The sequence below is a fragment of the Gekko japonicus genome, unplaced genomic scaffold (genome assembly GCF_001447785.1).
Source record: "Gekko japonicus isolate JY-2015 unplaced genomic scaffold, Gekko_japonicus_V1.1 scaffold323, whole genome shotgun sequence".
In the NCBI taxonomy this organism is placed as follows: Eukaryota; Metazoa; Chordata; class Lepidosauria; order Squamata; family Gekkonidae; genus Gekko; species Gekko japonicus.
Window position 1 is genome coordinate 401161 of NW_015168661.1, and position 12749 is coordinate 413909.

The 12749-nt window shown below is 41.1% G+C and overlaps 1 protein-coding gene across 1 annotated transcript in view; it reads left to right on the forward strand.

Annotated features, from left to right (window-relative positions):
- The window catches only part of PRKG1 (protein kinase, cGMP-dependent, type I), a 710261-nt gene that overhangs the window by 393842 nt on the left and 303670 nt on the right, over positions 1 to 12749 (forward strand). The gene's annotated exons all lie outside the window — the stretch shown is intronic.

Here is a 12749-nt window from a genome sequence, read left to right on the forward strand (position 1 = left end):
ATCGGCAATGCAGGGGGGGTGTCTACTTCGTGCCCCGAAGCAGGAGCCGTTAACGAAGGGAATATGGCCGCCATGTTCTCAGCAGCTGCAGCCTCCCGTTTTATTTTTAAACTATACAATAAATGGATTATAAAGACAGCTTCAAGCAAGAAATTGTGAGTACATATGTCTTCAAGTCTCAAGTTTGATAGCTTCTGAAAAGGCTAGTAAAGCCCCGTAATTGAATGGGAAGAAAAAGGAAAGTAAAGCGGCCAAGAAAGATAAGGAGTAAATGGCGGCGGTTTGCTTTTTGTCTCTGGGGCAATAAGCGATGGTTCTCTTGGAAAAACTATAAACTCAACTTTGAATTTTGAATAACCATAGGAGATTGATCAGAGGAATAAACATGGTGTGTAATAAGGAAACTGATGCGGAAATGGTCATGGGAGAAATACCTGTGGAACTATTTCTAGAGACTTTTAAAGAAGAATTACAAAAAGCCATGCAATCGAGCATAAAAAAAGCCTTTGCAGACATATTTAGTAACCAAATAGAGATAAAAAATACTGAAAAGGTGGCACAAGGTGTGCAAAAAGATATGGAAACAACAGAAAGATTAAATTTACTGACTATAAAACAAAATAAGAGGAAAATTAAAAGGAAGCTTTTGAAGAGGGAGAAAAACAAAAGACCCTGTAAAAGAAAGACACAAAGAACTATTTTCAAAAAGAAGAAAAATAGCGAAAGGAAAAGACAAAAAAGAAAGATACGGATGGGCATAAAAGACAAAACAGTACTGAGGCAGGACTTTTTGAAAACAAGCAAGGCAAGAATGAAAATGATCTACCAAGTACACAAAGGGGAAAATCATGGAGACATGTTGCGACGGAAATGGAAGTTACAGAACTATAAAAGGCAAATTAAAATATATGGAAATAGGAAAATAACTTTGGTTTTGGATCTGAATGTGTATAAGATGGAATGAAATGATATGAGCAATGTATTGTGATTATGTAACGTAAAGGGATATGGGTAAAGTGGTTGGAATGGAGTTGGATTAACCTAAGAATGTATGTAAAAGGGCTTGAATATTTTCTGTTTGTTTTTTTGAAATAATGTAATGAAATAATGTAATGTAAATGGTAAGGGTTAGAATAAAAGGGGTTGTTTAGCACACAAATTATAGTGGAAAAAGGGGATAAAATTATGGAAACATATAAGGTGATTTAAATATTAGGAAAGTCTATGCAGGTAAAGGTTGATTTTTTGTTTCCCCTCCCGTGTTTTGAGTGTGAATAAAAGGGTAAGAAGGGTAAGAAGAGAATTGGCTAAGATATTGGGAGAAAATAGTTTGAATGAATTGGTTGTCCCCCCCCCCATTTTCTTGTACGGATTATAGAAAAATTAATTTTAAGATTAGTTTTTATTTGTTGTCTTATTGTTATGGTTATGAGTAAAGTGGGAGGACATGATATAAGTTATGTATGGGAGTTTATAAATTATAGTAGAAGGGGTAAATTAGAATTAGAATGAAATGGATATACTTAAAGTAAAAAGGCCAAATAATGTTCTTTTTTATTTTTGTTTGATGTAAAGTTTTGAAAGAAAAATATAGAATGAACTATCTTTAGACCTATAAACTGAAATTAATATGATAGATGGATGATGAGTTTAAGTTAAAATTTATTACAAAAACTTCAAAGTTGAAAAAATCATGGTGTAAGGGAAGAAGGGGAAATTTTGTTAGATCTAAGATGTGAGAGAACAATGTTGCAATTGAGAATAGTGCTAGTATTGGATATATGTACCAATTGAAAAACTGTATTGGATGAGGGAAGGATTGGAGGAAACATTTAGTTATGCCTGTTTGACTTGTTGCTGTCTAGAATATAACTGTATGGGGTGTTAACTGGAATGAATTGAAACTGTATGGGGTATTAACTGGAATGAATTGATATTGAAATTAGGGTGTGAATGTATGCATTAAATTAAAAAATTAATTAAAATATGTGTTAAAAAAAGAGGGAAAAGCATTGGAAAAGGTTCAGAAAGGGGCAACTAAAATGTCTAAGGGAATAGAATACTTTCCTTATGAAGAAAGGTTAAAGAGGGTAGGGCTCTTTAGCATGGAGAAACAACGATTGAGGGGTGACGTGATAGAGTTTTACAAAATTATGCATGAGATAGAGTAGGTAAAGAAAGAAGTATTTTTCTCACCGATAAACCGATAAAACCGATAAAAAGAAGTACTTCTTCACCCAAAGAGTAATAAACATGTGGAATTCACCATCACAGGAAGTGGTGGTAGCGACAAGCATAGACAACGTCAAGAGGGAATTGGATAAACATATGGAGCAGAGGTCCATCACTGGCTATTAACCACAAGATATAAATGAAACACTATGTCTGGGGCAGTGATGCTCTGTATTCTTGGTGCTTGGGGAGCAACAGAGGGAGGGCTTCTGGAGTTCCGGCCCCACTGGTGGACCTGCTAATGGCACCTGGGTTTTGGCCACAGTATGACACAGAGTGTTGGACTGGATGGGCCACTTGCCTAATCCTACATGACATCTCTTATGTTTCTATGTTCTTAGGACTGCAGCTTTACTGCCAAAAGTATATTTCTAAAAAGATTTACTTAGTATTTAAATGTATGGGAGGGAAGATGGCATGGTATAGCCCAGTCTTGTCAGATCTTGGAAACTAAGCAGGGTAAGTAATTGGGAGGAAGGGCACCAAGGAAGACTCTGCAGATTAGGGTTGCCAGGTCCCTCCTGTCCATTGGCGGGGATGGGGGGTAGGGTGGCCAGATCCAAGCTGGGAAAGTCGTAGAGATTTGATGGAGCCTGGGGAGGCCAAGGACCTCAGTGGGATACAACGGCATTCATTTTTTCCAAGGGGACATCCATTTTCTCCAGTCCAATGGATCTCTGTATTCTGGAGATGAGCTGTAATTCTAGGGAATCCCCAGGTCCCGCCTGGAGGCTGACATCCCTACTGCAAAGGAAGTCAATGGCCAAACACCTCTGCTTCTCACTTCCCTTGAAAGCTCATTGCTGGGGTCACCATAAGTCAGCTGCAACTTGACACACACATTTAAATGTATAATACAAGCATTACATGTTCTGAAACCATTTTAACATGAATAATGGTTTCATCATTCCTAGGGAAAATTTTCCTTAGCAACCCACTGAACTATAGACATATTAAGCCACAGTAAATAAATAAAGGGATTAATAAATGTTGGGTTTTCCCCCATGTACTAACCACTGGAGAGAGTTCTTGAAACCTACTCTCTCCCAACCTCATAGTTTTCCCACTGCTCCCCTGGAGTGTGTTAATATCTATCACCAGTGATAAGAAAGGTGCATGAATGCTAAGGTGGAGCATCACATCCAGAGATACAGTATTCCAGTGTTCACCAATGCAATATTTATGAAATGGCTATGTGTACATGGCCTAATTAATTTATTCTTTAAAAAAGAGGAAAGGATTAAAGGAGTTTGATCACAAGGTACGTTTCAGTGCACTTCATGCTGTTCGGTGGTTTGGATATCAGTAAGCTTGGAAATCCATCCATTTGTTTTATTAAAAGCCTCAATACATTGTTTTGTTGTTTTATTACTTGTTTTGTTTCTCTTTATTAAAGCTTCATAATAAAATGTCCATATTTTTAATTAAATGCCTGTCTGTAAGTCATAGTCCCTGAGGATGATAAATACTAAGGACAACAATATATTAAAAATAAATTTACAAAGTGGGCATATAGTGCTTTAAAGCAGGCCCAAAACTAAATGGGAGAAACAATTATTGGACGGCATCTCTATATGGATATTTTTATTCTGATGGCTTGTTTTAAAATGAACTCTCCAAGGTTTGTACCATAATACTTTTCTTCTGTTACATGACCAGTGGCCATGTTTCCAGTTGTGGAAAAATAAAACAGCTGCTATCCTATCCAACATCACTGAACAAAATATCTGTGTTGTTTGTATCATGATATATTTCTGGTGTGGAGTTAAAGGCCAAAGAGCGAATGTATTATTATGATACATGAAGCATCTGAAATCTATTAAATGCTATACAGTGATTCCACTAGACACAAATACTCAATGAATGATACCATTTTACAGTAGAGTACAATCTACGATTTGGATCCTACCATGCAGGAGAAGAAGGGAAGTTTTACTTAATGCAGTTCCATTTGTGCAAGACATCATATGAGAGATACTGTAAGATCTGATTTTTCTCATTTCCGGTTTCTCTCCCTTCTGCCCAGCTGCCTGCTGGCATGTGCAGCGATGGTGGCTCCGTCTCTTCCCACCGACTCACCTGCCTGCCTGGAACATACTGTGGCTCCAGGTTTCCCTACCCACTTAGCTTAGCTGGTATCAGTGGCTCCTCTACCCTCCTCGCAGCTGCCCCGAAGGGGAAACATCTTTTTCTTATCTGTGTTTCTCTGCTTGAAGGGGGGGGATATCCTCCCTCCTATTTTAGTTTTCAATTTTTTTCTGCAAACCTAGGGTGTTCCCCAAGTTTGCAGAAGAATACCACCACCACCCAACACCATTCTCTGGGTTTTCCTATCTGCATGGGGCCAAGTTCATAATTAGATATATGAATGAATGAATGAATGAATGAATGAATGAATGAATGAATGGTGGCAAGTGCCATGGTATTCTATGGAGTTCTCTCATCCAAATACTAGGCAGGACCAACCCTGCTTAGCTTCTAAGATCTGACAAGATTGAGCTATCCAGGTCAGGGTGAATGAAAGCTGCACCTGTACAAATATGCGTGGGTTCTATCATTTGGCAAGACAGAGTTCCCAACTGCAAGTTTGGAGGCTAAGTGTGCATATTTTGTACACACACAGACTTTTTCAGATAGTATGCCAAATGCTCATTGGGGCAGGAAGAGATGAACAGCTGCAGTCCTGTTGCCCTCTTTATGCTCATTAACTGTTCATGACCATAATTTATGTAGAGCATTGTGGCAGGTAGAAAAAAAGATATGGTATATAGATCTGAGGCATGCCCCCCCCCGACATGATTCAGCATGGTTCTGCTCCATTTGTATTATGAGGTGAGAATTTTATAGCTGTGCCCAGTCACTTTTCAGTAGTGATTATTTTAAACATCTTTCTAATCAAGCATCTTGGCAGACAACATTGTCCAGTATGTGGAACCATGACAAACGGATTCATCTCTAGAAAATTATAGATTTTTGTTTTTTGTACAGTAACAAATAACCCAAGAAATTGCATTTTGGACAGATTCCCCCTCCCTTTACAATTGATATACTGTGGCTCAATTGTTGATCCCTTTCTAATATCTGTTCATCCAGGGAAAATCAAGAGCAATAATTTCAGAACATAAATCGTTTGCCATGTTTTTTACAAACAGCGAAATTGTACTTGATTAGTCTCCTCTTCATTGTCAGTTTCTTCTCATCTGACAAGGCTTTCATTATTTTACCTTCACACGGGATGAGAGTGGCTCATGGGCACTGAAAACCTAGTAGAATAATCTGCATTAGAGCAAATCATCCTCTTCTCTTCCAAACATAAAAAGGCAGATAAAAGACAATGGTACCGCAAAGAAGAAAGTAGGAGAAAGCCATCATTTTGAAGAATACATGGCTGGGAGCTGGTTTACTCTGTCTTGGCTCCACAGTTTGGTAGGGGGCATGGCAGAACACGGACTTTTGCATGTGGAAGTTTCCACATTCAGTCCCTGGCACCTCTAATTAAAGGATCTGAAATAGCAGATATTGAGAGAGATTTTTTTTTCTGCCTGAGACCCTGGAAAGCTGCCGCCAGTCAGAGTAGACAGTACTGAGCTAGATTTTGGTAAAAGGGGGGCTTTATCTGTTCCTGTAAATTTGCTGAAAACTTTGAATTTACTCCTTATTTAATCCTGATTGGTTCTGAGTGAGCAATTGTGGCAGAGCCCTTGTGCCTGTCATGTAATTAAATGACTGAAGAGCAGAGAAATATCTTTTCAATCATAAATTATTCAGGTGTATCTTAAAGCTGATGAGAGATTCAAATGATATTAAAATGACTGAGGCGCTGTAATACAGCCTTGAAGAGTTACTTCAGAGAGACTGGAACACTCTGCAGTGTGTCATGTTCTCTTATATATTTAAATATATAACCAAGCCATGCTCTTCCTTCTGATATTTTTCTACCACAGCTTGTAACCTGTGTGGGAAAGCAATATATATTTTTTGCAACATAATTTGCACAGTTTTCCATTGAGGTTTCTAAAAATATAGAGGTCCGTAGCTCTACCCCCAGGCTTCAGCACCAGATGGAACAGGAGAAAGGTTAACATTGAACTGTTTTCATGCCCAATTCCCTTGGGCTTAATAAGAATGGCTGTCACGCATTACTCCAGATGGTGATGGCAACAGCCTTTCCTGAGGCTCTCCTATATTTCAGTGTAGCGGAGGACTCTCCATGTCTCTTTTCCATGGCTGGTTCTTGCAGTTAGCAAGCTTGGCCATTTAATAGGATCCAAATCTATTATTTGCTCACTTTATAAGCATCACTAAAGTACATAATCGTAGAACTGAGCTCTGAGCCTTGTATTGTTGATCCAACACTTGCTCTTGGAATTGACAATGGGACTCCTACTGAGCTATGTATTCTAGAGGGTTTATAATATAAAAGTGACGTTTTAATTTTTTGCTTATTTCATGTGCTTGTGTGGGTGTTGATACATCAGTTAATATAAAGGATTAAATGTTATTCACCTCAGATTAACTCACAATAATAATTATAATTACCATTACTTGTGTCTCATCAGAGCCTCTTCAAACATTAGAGAAGATATTTATACCATCTAACTGTTAACTGCATGTGTGTCAGGGAACCCCAGAAGTCAGGTCCCCAACAGAGGTACTTACATTTTTCATAGAGTACACATCTTTAAAAATATGTCTGTCTCCTTCACATGCTATGGTTTTAGTATGTACCCATATGTGTCCATGTATGTGTATATATGCTAACAATATAGCTTAGGAAAGTCACTTCACTCCGGCCTTATAACCTGTTATTCACATACAAAGATGCACTGTCAAATGTGAACTTAGACAAAGAACCACTCGTGCGGGTTCCCTCCATCTTTCTTTATTCCTGAAATCATCTGCAAATATTTACTTTTTGTGTCAGCCAGAATTTTACGCAGTTCTCAGTCTGTAATCATGGCAGCTGTTTTCCTGGTTATGATGTAGGAACCTCCGCTCTGGATCTGAAGAGAAAGGAATTTTAAATCTATATACAATACAAGAACTTGTGGGCACTCAATGAAATTGCTGAGCAGTCAGGTTAGAACAGATAAAAGGAAGTACTTCTTCACCCAGAGAGTGATTAAGACATGGAATTCACTTCCACAGGAGGTGGCGGCGGCGACAAGCATGGACGGCTTCAAGGGGGAATTAGATAAACATATGGAGCAGAGGTCCATCAGTGGCTATTAGCCACAAGGTATAGATAGGAACTCTCAGTCTGGGGCAAGTGGTGCACTGTATTCTTGGTGCTTGGGGGAGGGCAACAGTGGGAGGGCTTCTAGTGTCCTGGCCCCACTGCTGGCCCTCCTGATGGGACCTGGTATTTTTGGACACTGTGTGACAGAGTGTTGGACTGGAGGGCCATTGGCCTGATCCAACATTGGCTTCTCTTATGTTCTTATGTTCTTATAGAGCTAAACAAATATTGTGATGCTCCAGATATTTGAACCCCAGCTTAGTCCTGCATTTGTAGAATATGTTGAGTAATTTTAAAAAAGTTTTTATTTGAAGTATGCATGAAATATCCATTCTAGTATCATACTGATTAGGTCTATAATAGGGATATTTAAATGTGTACCTCTTACAAATGTGTTAAGCGGAAATTTGTTTGTACTAAGTAATCTTGAGTGTGCTGTCCTGCCGAACATGTGTTCTTTCATTCTCTCTACCATATGAGCGCAATCCTGCCAAGTGTGCTGAGTGAGTTGAAGCAATACTGAAATAATCATTAGTGCCGCACATCTCACTGTTCCAGTACCCCTTCTCCTGCAGGATTATAGCATTTCTTCTTGGATTTATATCTTAGATTGGAAAGGTTTATGTAGAACTGTGCAATGGCATTTTGGTCCTGTCATTCTGAATTATTAGTTGACCCTGGCTGCTCTTAGAAATGTGTGGCTGTTTTATCTTTCAGTATAAAATATAGGAGCTTCAAGAATCATAGTGACCTGATCATCTTGTCCCTGGGAGAATGGATTATTACTCTTCGTGACCTAATTTATATTTTGAAATAGTGCTGAGAATTAAATAGAAGGGTGAAGTGCTTTTCAGGAATCTCTTCTGCCTAGCTTTATTTCAAAAGGAATTCAAAACAGCTTTGTTTTCTCCCACAGTCCCTTCACCAATGAAAACTGGTTAGTTTTTAGTTATGGGGTTACTGTGGTATCCAATTCTCTTTGCACCTCCAGTTCTTAGGTAGGATGGAGAGGTTTGATCAGATGCCCACGATCCCACTTGAAATCACCACACTGACTACAGATTTGGAATTCAAAACAGCTTTATATGCTTCCACAGTCCCTTTACCAATGAAAACTGGTTAGTTTTTAGTTATAGGGTTACTGTCGTATCCAGTTCTCTTTTTCTCTCATCTTCCTAGGCAGCAGGATGCCTTGAAGAGAATCTCTTTCTAGTGTTTCCTTCTTGCTGGTTTGAAGGCATTTGCACCCCAAATCCTTCTCAGTAGTGTTATATAATTATCATGTAAACTACACTTTGTTCATTGTAGAAGTTAGTGTGTTTGAATTAAGGAAAAATTAGTGTTAATCAATTTTTTTTAGGTTTGCCTCTCATACTTGATCTCATGTTATTGCTCACAGTGACATCTACTGCTACATGTATAGCTGCCTTGTGTTATCACTGGAAGATGTTTCAGCTTGGCTTTCCCAACTAAGGCCCCAGTCACACGGGCTGGATATTGCGGGGGGGGGGAAGCGTGGCTGTTTGCCCCACAGTGAAATAATGCGCAACTGTGCAATCAGGCATCCCCTCACGGTCCTGTCGCGGTCCTGTGGTTAGGGGGGAGGTGCCAATCACACGACGTGCCAAAAAAGCGACGTGGCACGGCAAACGGGGTTGTGTTTTTTGTTTTTAACCTGAAGTATGCGCATGCCCCGTTGGGTGCTTGTGCGCATCCCTGGAGACTTGGGGGGGGGACCTTTTCGCAATGGAGCATGGGCGGGTGCTGGATGCCACCGGAAACGCGATCAGACGCCCACCCTTGCCTCGCGGTTTCTGGAAACTAGTACCTCTGAGGTACTAGTTTTTAACCGTGCATCTTCGGAGGGAAGCCTCGGGTTCGCCACGGGAGCTCTACGCTTCCCAGATGTGGCGGTGAGATTGCGCCCGGAAAATCCGCCTATCTTCCGTCGCAGTAGCGTGGCTACTGCTCCATGTGACCGTAGCCTAAGATGGATATCAGAAACAAGACAATTCATGCTTATCCTTAAAAAAAAAAGCCCTACTCCCTCCTAAAAGAGTATCATTATATCATCCCTTCTAGCTTGCTCATCTGCTTTGAAAAAGCTTTTATGGTTGAAAACAATACTCAACCTATACCCATTGAAGGACCAAGTATAAATCCAGATAAATCAGACCAGACTGTGATTAGGAATGTATGTCACCAATTTAATGTTGGCCTTCCACCTTTCAAATACAAATTATTTAAGACAGCAACCCAAAGCAGATCCACTCAGAATTGTGCTCAGTTCTATTAAATGGTGCTTACCCACAGGAATATGCTCTTAGGATTGTAGGGTAAGAGTCCCATCTGTGACATGGGTGGAAGAAATTAAACCAAAATTGACTGGTTTGGGGTAGGTTATATGTCAACCTTTAATGTTCCAAATTTTTGACGTTCACATAAATGTCATTGAGTTCTACATCAGTCACTTGTTTGAACATACTCTCTAGAATAAAGAACACAGTTGATCACTAGAACCAAAATTATGCTTTGTCTTGGTCTCTAACAGACTGAATTAAAAACCTTTATTAAACCTGTTCATGAAAATTGGGAACCTCTGCCTTATTAAGTTTAACTTCTAAATTTCTGTTCACTCCATCATTAAATTGTTAGCTACGATTGAGACTGTTATTAATCTTTTTACTGTTATTCATTTTCTCATTTTATCCCTTTATATCCCTTCTTTATTTCATGCTGGATTAATAGTGACTCACAGGGACTGTATTTTGTCAGATCAGTTTCTTAAGCCTTGAACTATTACTTCTTAACCATCCGTTCCTCTTTTAATCTCTCCCCTATTTGTAATTTGTATGCTTTGCAATAAGTTTTCCACAATCTCAACTGGTCTAATCTTTGACTCAATATATGTTGAAATTCCTGGTATACTGGAAAGTAGACCCAGGCTCTGAACTTTGTAGAAGGAAATTATACAGATGTCTCATTATGCACATGCAGGACCTGATCACTGTTGTTTAGAGACAGTAAATGTAGTTGTGTGGCCAAGAATCCCATAGAAAAAAGGTGTGGCCTTCAGTGCTCCCTCTAAGATGTGGGTCTTGTGAGCAAAAATTCTACTTTGTGAGCTACTCGCATTAAAGTTGTGAGCGAGCTATTTGGATACTGCATAAATTAGTTTGTTCTGGAGCCATCCCTTCCTGAGCTAAGACAAAAATGTGTGAGCTGGAGGCTAAAAAACAGTGAGCTAGCTCACACTAACTCAGCTTAGAGGGAACACTGGGGCCTTTATAGTCAACAAGAGAGAGCGAAAGGCAGTAACGGCATACAATCTCAAAAACAACAGAATGATCTTGGTCCGAATCCAAGACAAACCATTCAACATCACAGTAATCCAAATCTATGTCCCAACCACTGACACAGAAGAGGCTGAAATGGACCGGTTCTATGAAGACTTACAACACCTCCTAGAACTAACACCAAAAAAAGATGTCCTCATCGTCATAGGGGACTGGAATGCTAAAGTAGGAAGTCAAAAGGTAACCGGAATAACAGACAAGTTTGGCCTTGGAGAATAAAATGAAGCTGGGCAAAGGCTAACAGAGTTTTGACAAGAGAACATTCTGGTCATAGTGAACACCCTCTTTCAACAACGTAAGAGGCGACTCTACACATGGACGTCACCAGATGGGCAACACCGAAATCAGATTAATTATATCATTTGCGGTCAAAGATGGAGAAGCTCTGTAGAGTCAGTAAAAACAAGACCTGGAGCTGACTGTGGCTCCGATCATGAGCTACTAATTGCAAAATTCACTCTTAAACTGAAGAAAGTTGGGAAAACCACTAGGCCATTCAGATTTGACCTAGATCAGATCCCTGATGAATATACAGTGGATGTGAAGAATAGGTTTAAGGGACTAGATTTGATAGATCCCCCAGCCCCAACCAATAGCCACTTGGCAGGACATTCAAACCCTCCAATGGGAATAGGGGGTGCTGGGTGGATATGTATATAGTTGGCCCTGTCGGGCCATTAGAGTTAGTCTTGTGTTAAGTACAATAAACGTGTGCAACCGCATGTCGTCGTCTGAGTCCTCCATGTGGCGAACCCAGTACTTTTCAGGGGGGGTGGGGCAAAATGTTCTTTTGCCTCCCTGAGCCCCGGGGTGGTGGCCTTGGACTCATAGGGGAAAATTCCACCTCTCACATGTGATATCTGAGCGGCGTTGCCTCTCAGACATCACATGGGAGAGGTCGTTCTGGCTCCCCCAGCTCTCGGGAGGGGCTCTTTAAAAAGTTATGGCTGCCGCTGCTGTTCTCAGCAGTAGCTGCAATGCCCATGTGTGTGTGGGGGGGGCAAAATGTTCTTTTGCCTCCCTGAGCCTCAGGGTGGTGGCCTTGGACTCATAAGGGCAAATTCCACCTCTCGCGTGTGATGTCCGAGTGGCATCACATCACACACGAGAGGTCATTCTGGCTCCCCCAGCTCTCGTTAGGGGCTCTTTAAAAACTTATGGCTGCCGCCGCTTTCAGTAGCAACTCCAACCGCCACAGGGGGGGAACTGCTGAGCCACCCCCTCCACCTTTTTCAGGCTCTGCACCAGAAAAACAGCCTGTAGAGCCCCCCCGCGCACCTTTTTCAGGCTCCGCGCTAGAACTCGGGGCCTGAAAAAGGGCCAGCAGAATGTCAATTTCAGCCCCATTATATCCTATGGACCATTTAAGTCAATGGTGAAAACATAGGGTATGTTCTGGGGGCTGGAGGGGAAGTGGTTTGAGGGAGAGGCAGGGTAGCTGCTGGAGCCTCTCCCCGAGATACCAACCAAGTTTGAAGAACATTGGACTAAGGAGTCCAATTCTACGGGCCCCCAAACACGTTGCCCCTATCCCCTCCATTGTTCTCTATGGTGGAAAAAATAACTTTTGACTTCAATGGCCCATAGGATATAATGGGGCCGAACTGCGGCAAGCCGATTCAAATCAGAGAATCTGATTCGGCCCGCAGCAGCCTGAAAGGGGCCCGAATGGGCCATTTTCGGGGGTGCATTCGGTTCAGACGAACCAAATGCACATCCCCCCAGCAGCTGGCTTGCTCGGGCTCCCTGCAGCTGCGGGGATCCTGAGCAAGCCAAGGGAAGGGAAGGTGGTTTAAACCGCCTCTCCTTCCCTCCAGCAGCCGGCTTGCTTGGGCTCCCCGAGCAAACCAAGGGAAGGGAACGTGGCGGAGCAGCTGGAGATATTGAGCCTCAGCTTCACAAGTAATGAGCACTCGAGCCCC